This window comes from Lactuca virosa, chromosome 3 (assembly GCF_052849685.1).
Source record: "Lactuca virosa cultivar CGN04683 chromosome 3, Lactuca_virosa_CGN04683_v6, whole genome shotgun sequence".
In the NCBI taxonomy this organism is placed as follows: domain Eukaryota; kingdom Viridiplantae; phylum Streptophyta; class Magnoliopsida; order Asterales; family Asteraceae; genus Lactuca; species Lactuca virosa.
This window is the reverse complement of record NC_136428.1, coordinates 350,713,163-350,721,151: the sequence shown is the minus strand read 5'-3', so window position 1 is coordinate 350,721,151 and position 7,989 is coordinate 350,713,163.

Genomic DNA, 7,989 nt, shown 5'->3' with positions numbered 1-7,989 from the left:
AATGGTCTTAAGAGTAAAGCGGTTGTTACTTCTACTTTTACTCCTTCAGCAGCCCCTGTTCTTGCGATTGGGCAGGGAAAGGGTAAGAAGAGGAAAACCCCTTCGAAGGGTACCAAGGGTAAGCCCCTTGATGGTTCCTCTTCTAGTGGGACAAAGAAAGGTCCCATTACTCCTTCCTCAAACCCAAAGGAAGCACAATGCTTCTACTGCCAGGAAAAGGAGCACTGGAAGTGAAGCTGCCCCAAATACTTGCAAGATGTAAAGGACGGGAAAGTTAAACCCACCCATGCAGGTATTTATACAATATTGTCTAATAACTCATCTAATGCTAATTCTTGGGTGCTTGATACAGGTTGTGGTATTCACATTTGTACTGATTTGCAGGGCCTAAGAAGAAGTGAGAAAGTGGAGCACGGAAAGATAAACTTAGTCATGGGCAACAGGAAAGCATCACATGTCACCAAGATAGGAGTTTATTCTTTATTGCTTAATAATGGGTTAATGTTAGATTTGAATAAATGTTGTTACTCGCCTGAAATGGCGAGAAATATTATTTCCTTTCATGGCTTGTACAAACAAGGGTTTACATTTTCATTTGATAATAATAATGGTGTTATTAATGTTTATTACAATGATGTATTTTACTTTAAAGCATTACCTTGTGATGGTGTATATGAAGCTGTGAATGTTGTAGACAATCTAGGGAATAATGTGTTGTATATTGATTCTTCGAATAGCTTGGATAAAGCATCCTTGTGGCATTGTCGTCTTGGACATGTCAACAAGAAGCGCATAGGCCAACTCCAAAAGGCTGGAGTCTTGGAATCATTTGACCTAAAGTCGAATGATAGTTGCGAGTCTTGTTTACTTGGAAAAATGACAAAGTCACCCTTCACAGGTAATTGTGATAGGGGTGAAGGTTTGTTGGACCTGGTACACACAGATGTGTGCGGTCCCTTCAGAGTTGCTACAAGGGATGCTAATCGCTATTATGTGACTTTCACAGATGATTACAACAGATATGGATATATCTACTTAATCAAGCATAAGTCAGAAACCTTTGAAAAGTTCAAAGAGCTTACGCAGGAAGTAGAGAATTAATTGGGCAGGAACATCAAGATACTCCGATCCGATCGGGGAGGAGAGTATCTTAGCATTGAGTTCCTTGACTATCTTAAGGAATGTGGGATTGTCTCACAATTGACACCTCCAAGAACACCACAGTTGAGTGGTGTAGCTGAGAGGCGCAATCGAACCTTGTTGGATATGGTTCGTTCCATGATGAGTCGAGCTTCGTTACCAATCTCTTTCTGGGGGTATGCCTTAAAGACTGCCGCCCATATCCTTAATCTAGTCCCTACTAAAAAGGTTGCCAAAACACCTCACGAGATGTGGACTGGGAATGTTCCCAATTTAGACCACATCAAGATTTGGGGTTGTGAAGCTTTCGTGAGGCGTGAGACTCATGATAATCTTGAACCTCGAAGTGAGAGGTGTATTTTCATCGGCTACCAACAGAGATCCTTTGGTTACCTCTTCTACAGACCCAATGATAATGTGGTCTTTGTAGTAAGAAGAGGAGTCTTTCGTGAGAGAGAATTTATAAGCCAAGGGGACAGTGGGAGGGAAATTGACCTTGAAGAGCTTCAAGAGTCAAGCGGTGAAGGAACCTCAAATACTACCAACAAACCTGAGGAGGAAACTCCTGTTGAGACGATAGATGAGTCCGTACCTCCGAGGCGTTCCACCAGAGTTAGGAACACACCTGAATTTTATTATGGTTATCACATTACCACTGAAGGTGATACATTTATTAGTGATAGTACACTAATAGATTTGGATGAACCTAATAATTACAAGGAAGCCATGGCAGGCCCTGAGTCTGCTAAATGGAAGGAGGCTATGGACAGCAAGATTCAGTCCATGTATGACAATCAAGTGTGGAACTTGGTTGACAATGTACCAGGTCGTAACACAGTTGGGTGCAAATGGATCTTCAAGAAGAAGACCGACATGGATGGGAAGGTACACACTTACAAAGCGCGACTGGTTGCGAAGTGCTTTACTCAAACTCCGGGAGTTGACTATGATGAGACCTTCTCCCCAGTAGTGAAATTAAGTCTATTAGGGTTTTGCTAGCCATAGCTGCATTTCATGATTATGAAATATGGCAAATGGATGTCAAAACTGCTTTCCTTAATGGAAAGTTGGTTGAGGATGTTTACATGGCTCAGCTAGAGGGTTTTGTCGATGCAAAGTACCCTAATAGGGTGTGTAAGCTTGAGAAATCCATTTATGGATTGAAACAAGCATCTCGTAGATGGAATCTTTGCTTCGATGAGAAATTCAAAGAGTTTGGTTTTTCAAGGAGCGAAGATGAGTCCTGTGTATATGTCAGGGCTAGTGGGAGTATAGTTAGCTTTTTGGTGTTGTATGTGGATGACATACTACTCATAGGAAATGACGTCCCAACCTTGCAGGAAGTGGAGTCCTGGCTTGGGAAGTGTTTCGTTATGAAAGACCTTGGAGAAGCTGCCTATATCCTCGGGATAAGGATATTAAGAGATAGGAGTAAGAGACTAATTGGACTTAGTCAAAGTACTTACTTGGATAAGGTGCTGAAGAGGTTCAACATGCAAGATTCCAAGAAAGGGGAATTACCCATCCAGAGTAATGCCAAGGTGAGTAAGACTCAGAGTCCGAGTACAGAGGCTGAGATAACTGAGATTAGTCATATACCATATGCTTCCGCTGTGGGCTGTATCATGTATGCTATGACTTGTACTCGCCCTGATGGGGCCTTTGCTTTGAGCATGGTCAGTAGATATCAAGGGAACCCTGGCAAGGCTCACTGGACTGCGGTAAAGAACATTCTCAAGTATCTGCGGAGGACTAAGGACTGGGTGCTTACCCTCGGTGGCAGTGATGACTTGAGAGTGGAAGGATATAGCAATGCTAGTTTTCAGATTGATAGGGATAATTTCCGCTCTCAGTCAGGCTGGGTCTTTATTCTAAATGGAGGGGCAATTACTTGGAAAAGTTCCAAGCAGGAGAGAGTAGCTGATTCTACTTGTGAATCAGAGTACATAGCAGCGAGTGAAGCAGCAAAGGAGGCGATATGGCTAAAGAACTTCATCGGAGACCTGGAGTTGTACCAGCTATAAAGGAGCCAATGGAAATTTTCTATGAGCGAAAGTGCGGTTGCTTTGGCTAAGGAACCAAGAGATCATGGGAGATCTAGGCATATTGACAGAAAATACCATTTCATCAGACATCGAATAGAAGAAGGACTCCTCGTGGCAAAGAGGGTGTCATCAGATGAGAACCAAGCAGATCCCCTCACGAAGGGACTGAGTAGGGTTAAGCATTTACAACATGCGAGGCGCATCGGGCTGAAGGATGATATTAGTTTCAATAATTAGATTTCTGAAACTTGTAAAATGTAATTTGACATTTTGATGATTAAATAAAAGTTGTTATTTATTTATGAGTAAAGTGTTACTATCTTATGTTAATCGTTTACTATGGTTTCAATTTTGCATGTTTTGACTTCCAGAATAATTATTTTATTCGAACTCTCCACAGTCGGTCATATGTCGGAAGTAGATATGAATCAAGACCGTCATGAATTTGGTTTGTATGATATGTCTAAAGGGTATTAGACATAACAATAGTTTCTGCAACATTCATGAGTGCTCATAAGTTATGAGTATTGGATTCAACCCACGCTCACTTGCATCACTTCATGGAATTTATCTCGAGTGATCACGAGACGGTAATATCATATAGATCTTTAAACCTAGAGATATGAGTTGTTGACTATGAGTTGGTTATCCATTGATTGTATGAAAACGCATTGGTAACTCGATGTTATAAAACGTGATTTTGTGCATAATTCAACAAGTAGTCAGTACAAGCATATGAGTCAAAGTTTATCTGTTCCTTCTAGAAATAGAAGCGATATCTGGGCCCCTCGATGATTTGGTTTTGACTTATGTACCGGGCCCGGTCAGAACCTAATTGATGTGTTCAATTTAGTTCTATGTCGAAACAAATCAGAGATCGAGAAACAAATGCTGGACAATAAGTAATACCATGATCCATGTGTTTGTCCGGCTGATATCTTGAGAGCAGAGGATTATATGATCACTTATCTTAAATGGCGTATCATTATTATCTCAGTTCCGAGAGACTTTGAAAGAGCTACGATTGCTAGTCGGATCCTGAAGTCATATTTGCAAATATAGTTATTAGACTTATCCAAGTGGGAGACTGTTGGATATAGTGTCTAAGTCCATAAATTTATTTGGTATGTACTTGACCGACCCGGCATGGTCCATTTGGGTTGCATGGCATTGCAATACTTGGATAGACTAAATGAGAGAAAGGACACTTGTGATTATTAATATATTATAAGTTCTAATATATTAATAATAGTATTATTTAATTAGTGTTGATCAAGTATTAATTTAGAATTAATTTGGTGATCAAAATGAGACTAATTAAATATATAGGGTTGATTATGACAATCATCTAATCTTTTATGGTGGATTTATGATCCATGGTTTATGGAGTTGGGTTATAACCATTTGGAGCTCCATGGATAGTTCATGGGAGTTACAAACCCATGGATCATTAGAAATGAAGAGTCATGACAATTAAGGGCATTCATGTGTAAACCCTAATTGTGACAACACTATAAAAGGAACCCTATAGCTAGCAAAATCGGCCACTAGTGAGTTCTAAGAGGGCATAACCGATTTTTGAGTGCAAGTGTATTCTCTCAAGTTATTCCAAGTCTTGTAGTGTTGTGTGAAGCATTTGAGGCACAACATTTGGGGTGCTAGGCTCACAAAGTCTTCAAGGAATCCAAGCAACAAGAAAGGTATGTACTTCTACTAAGTTTTATATTACATATCCCCCATGCCATGCTAGTTAGGAAGTAAACCTTGAAAAATCAAATTTGCATGTATATTAGAGAAAACATAGATTCAAGGTTTATAGGGTTGCATGCACACCATAGGAGTGTTAGAATGCTCAAAACCCATCAGATAGTGCCTGCTCCTTGTACATGACCGGAAGGTTAGAATACCTTCGGGATTTCAGGCCTATCTATAATGGAGGACATGTCACCTTTGGAAACAACGCAAACGGTATCATCCGAGGTTACGGTGTATTAACACCAGGGAACTTCTCAATACAAAAAGTTGCTTGCATAGAAGGCCCCAAGCATAATCTGATCAGTGTAGGCCAACTATGCAAAGCAGGTCATCGGGTTGAGTTTGATAATGAGTACTGCTACATCATGACAAGCGATAGAAGCACCTGTTTGATCAAATGCAAATCTGAAGGGACCATGTATCCTTTGGATGTCTCATTGATCATCGGGAAACCGCAACTATGTTTTCTGTCCAAAGTTGTATCCGAAGTTAGCTGGTTGTGGCATCGCAAGCTAGCTCATCTAAACTTTCGGTACATCAACAACTTTGTCACAGAAGAACTTGTTCGAGGCCTCCTAATTCTGAAGTACAACAATGAAACACTCTGCCCTGCTTGTGAGTGTGGAAAACAATCAAAGGGAAGTGACCCACTGGTCATTGATTCATCAATTTCTGAACCAATAGAGATGCTGCATATTGATCTCTGTGGTCCTTCTACTGTAGCCAGTCTCCATCACAAGAAGTATATATTGTTTATAAGTTGATGACTTTACTCGATTCACATGGGTCTTCTTCCTTAGACTCAAATCCAAAACACTGCAGATCCTGATAAACTTCATCAAAGAAATTGAACTCCAAATCAAGCTACCAGTTCGCAGAATCCGAAATGACAACGGAACCGAGTTCACTAATCATCTCTTGGATAGTTTCTTGGTTTCCAAAGGTATCAGTCACAACTTCTCTGCTCCCTACACACCGCAGCAAAATGGAGTTGTAAAGTGAAGGAATCGTACTCTGGTAGAAGCAGCCAGATCCATGTTAAACTTTGCAAACCTTCTGCTATACTTATGGGCCGAAGCAGTGGCAACGACATACTTTGTTCAAAACCAAAGCATTGTCTGCAAGCGTCTCAACAAAGCACCTTATGAGGGCCTCAACCATCAAAAACCGAATGTCTGATTCTTTCACATATTCGGGTGTAGATGTTTTGTGATCAACAACAAGGATTACCTTAACAAATTTGCACCGAAGTCATATGAAGGCATATTTCTTGGCTACTCAACAAATAAGGTGGCATACAGAGTTCTTATCAGACGCACTAGACTAATAGTTGAAAGTTTCGATGTCAAATTCGATGACTATTACGTCTGTAACACTACTCCTTCGAGTGAAACGAAATCAATCCTGGAAAGTGATATCCCAGCCTCCTCGGGTTCTCTCAACATAGTTGAAGTTAACTATGACGACATTTTCGACCTTGTAGAGACAGCTCAACTGTCCGAAATTATTGTGTCTCCGGAAGCTCAAGAACAACACGCAGAAGTTTCTAGACCCTCAATGTCTGAAGATCGATCACTCGGAACTTCCACCTCTCCGGTTGAGGGGGAAAGCACTACTTCGGTTCTTACGACAACCATCGAGGTTCCAGTTATCGAATATGTAGCTCCCGTTTCCATCCACAGAGTCTCTAATGCATCAAATGCTTCCTCAGACTCCAATGAAGAAGAAAATATTGACACAAGAACTGATCCAAGGGTTATCACGCATTCTTTATTCCAGGGGGAACCGTCTTCGGTTTAAGAGGGACTCCCATCCGTAATCCAGGGGGAACCTCATTCTGATCCTAATCATACAGTCCAAGTCCAAGACACTTTTGCAGGCTGCTCACAAGTCAAGGGGGAACTGCCTTCTCCTACCGCAGAATCCTCTGACGTTTTTGACGTTCCTTCCACCGCAGTTGCTGATCATCAGTTACCTCGTTTACATGCCTAGACAAAAGAACACCCTCCGGGTCAAATCATCGGAAACCCATCCACAGGCGTACAGACTCGATCTTCTCATGACCTTACGGACCACTGCCACTATGCAGATTTTATGTCCGCAGTCTAGCCCCGATCCATCAAGGAAGCTCTTCTGGAGCCTGATTGGATCTCTACCATGCAAGAAGAGTTAGCAGAATTTGAAAGAAACAAAGTGTGGAAACTCGTTCTGAAGCCAAAAGGTCACACTATTGTTGGAACAAGATGGGTGTGCAAAAACAAACTCAATGAATCCGGTGCAGTCGTTCGAAACAAGGCAAGATTAATTGCCAAGGGGTATAGTCAACTAGAAGGTGTTGATTATGATGAAACTTATGCCCCCGTAACCAGGATGGAAGCAATACGCATCTTCTTAGCGTATGCGGCACACAAAAATATCAAAGTACATAAAATGGATGTAAAAAGTGCCTTCCTAAATGGAGAATTAAAAGAGGAGGTTTACTTGCAACAACCTCCAAGCTTTGAAATTCTAGAGTTCCCAGATTATTATTTCAAGCTTGAGAAAGCAGTCTATGGTCTTAAGCAAGCACCGAGGGCATGGTATGAGACTCTCTCTGAGTTTCTTGTCATGTCAGGATATAAAAGAGGTGTGATTGACCCCACATTATTTCGAAAGGCAAATGGTAATCACCTTATGCTTGTTCAAATCTATGTGGATGATATCATATTCGGGTCAACAGATCAAGGTATGGTGGATGAATTAACTTCTTTCTAGGACTCCAAGTGAAACAAGTCCCTCAAGGGATATTCATTCATCAAGAAATATATACCTCTGAACTGCTAAAGAAATACGAAATGGATAATTGTTCCTCAACCAAGGTTCCTATGGCCTTCGGATATAAGATTTCTGTTGATCCTTCCGGAGAATTAGTGGACCACAAAACTTATAGAGGAATGATTGGTTCTTTGATGTACCTCACCGCAAGCAGACCAATTATTGTCTTCGCAACAGGCTCATGTGCCAGGTACCAAGCCGATCCCAAAGTATCACACTTAACCGCAGTCAAACA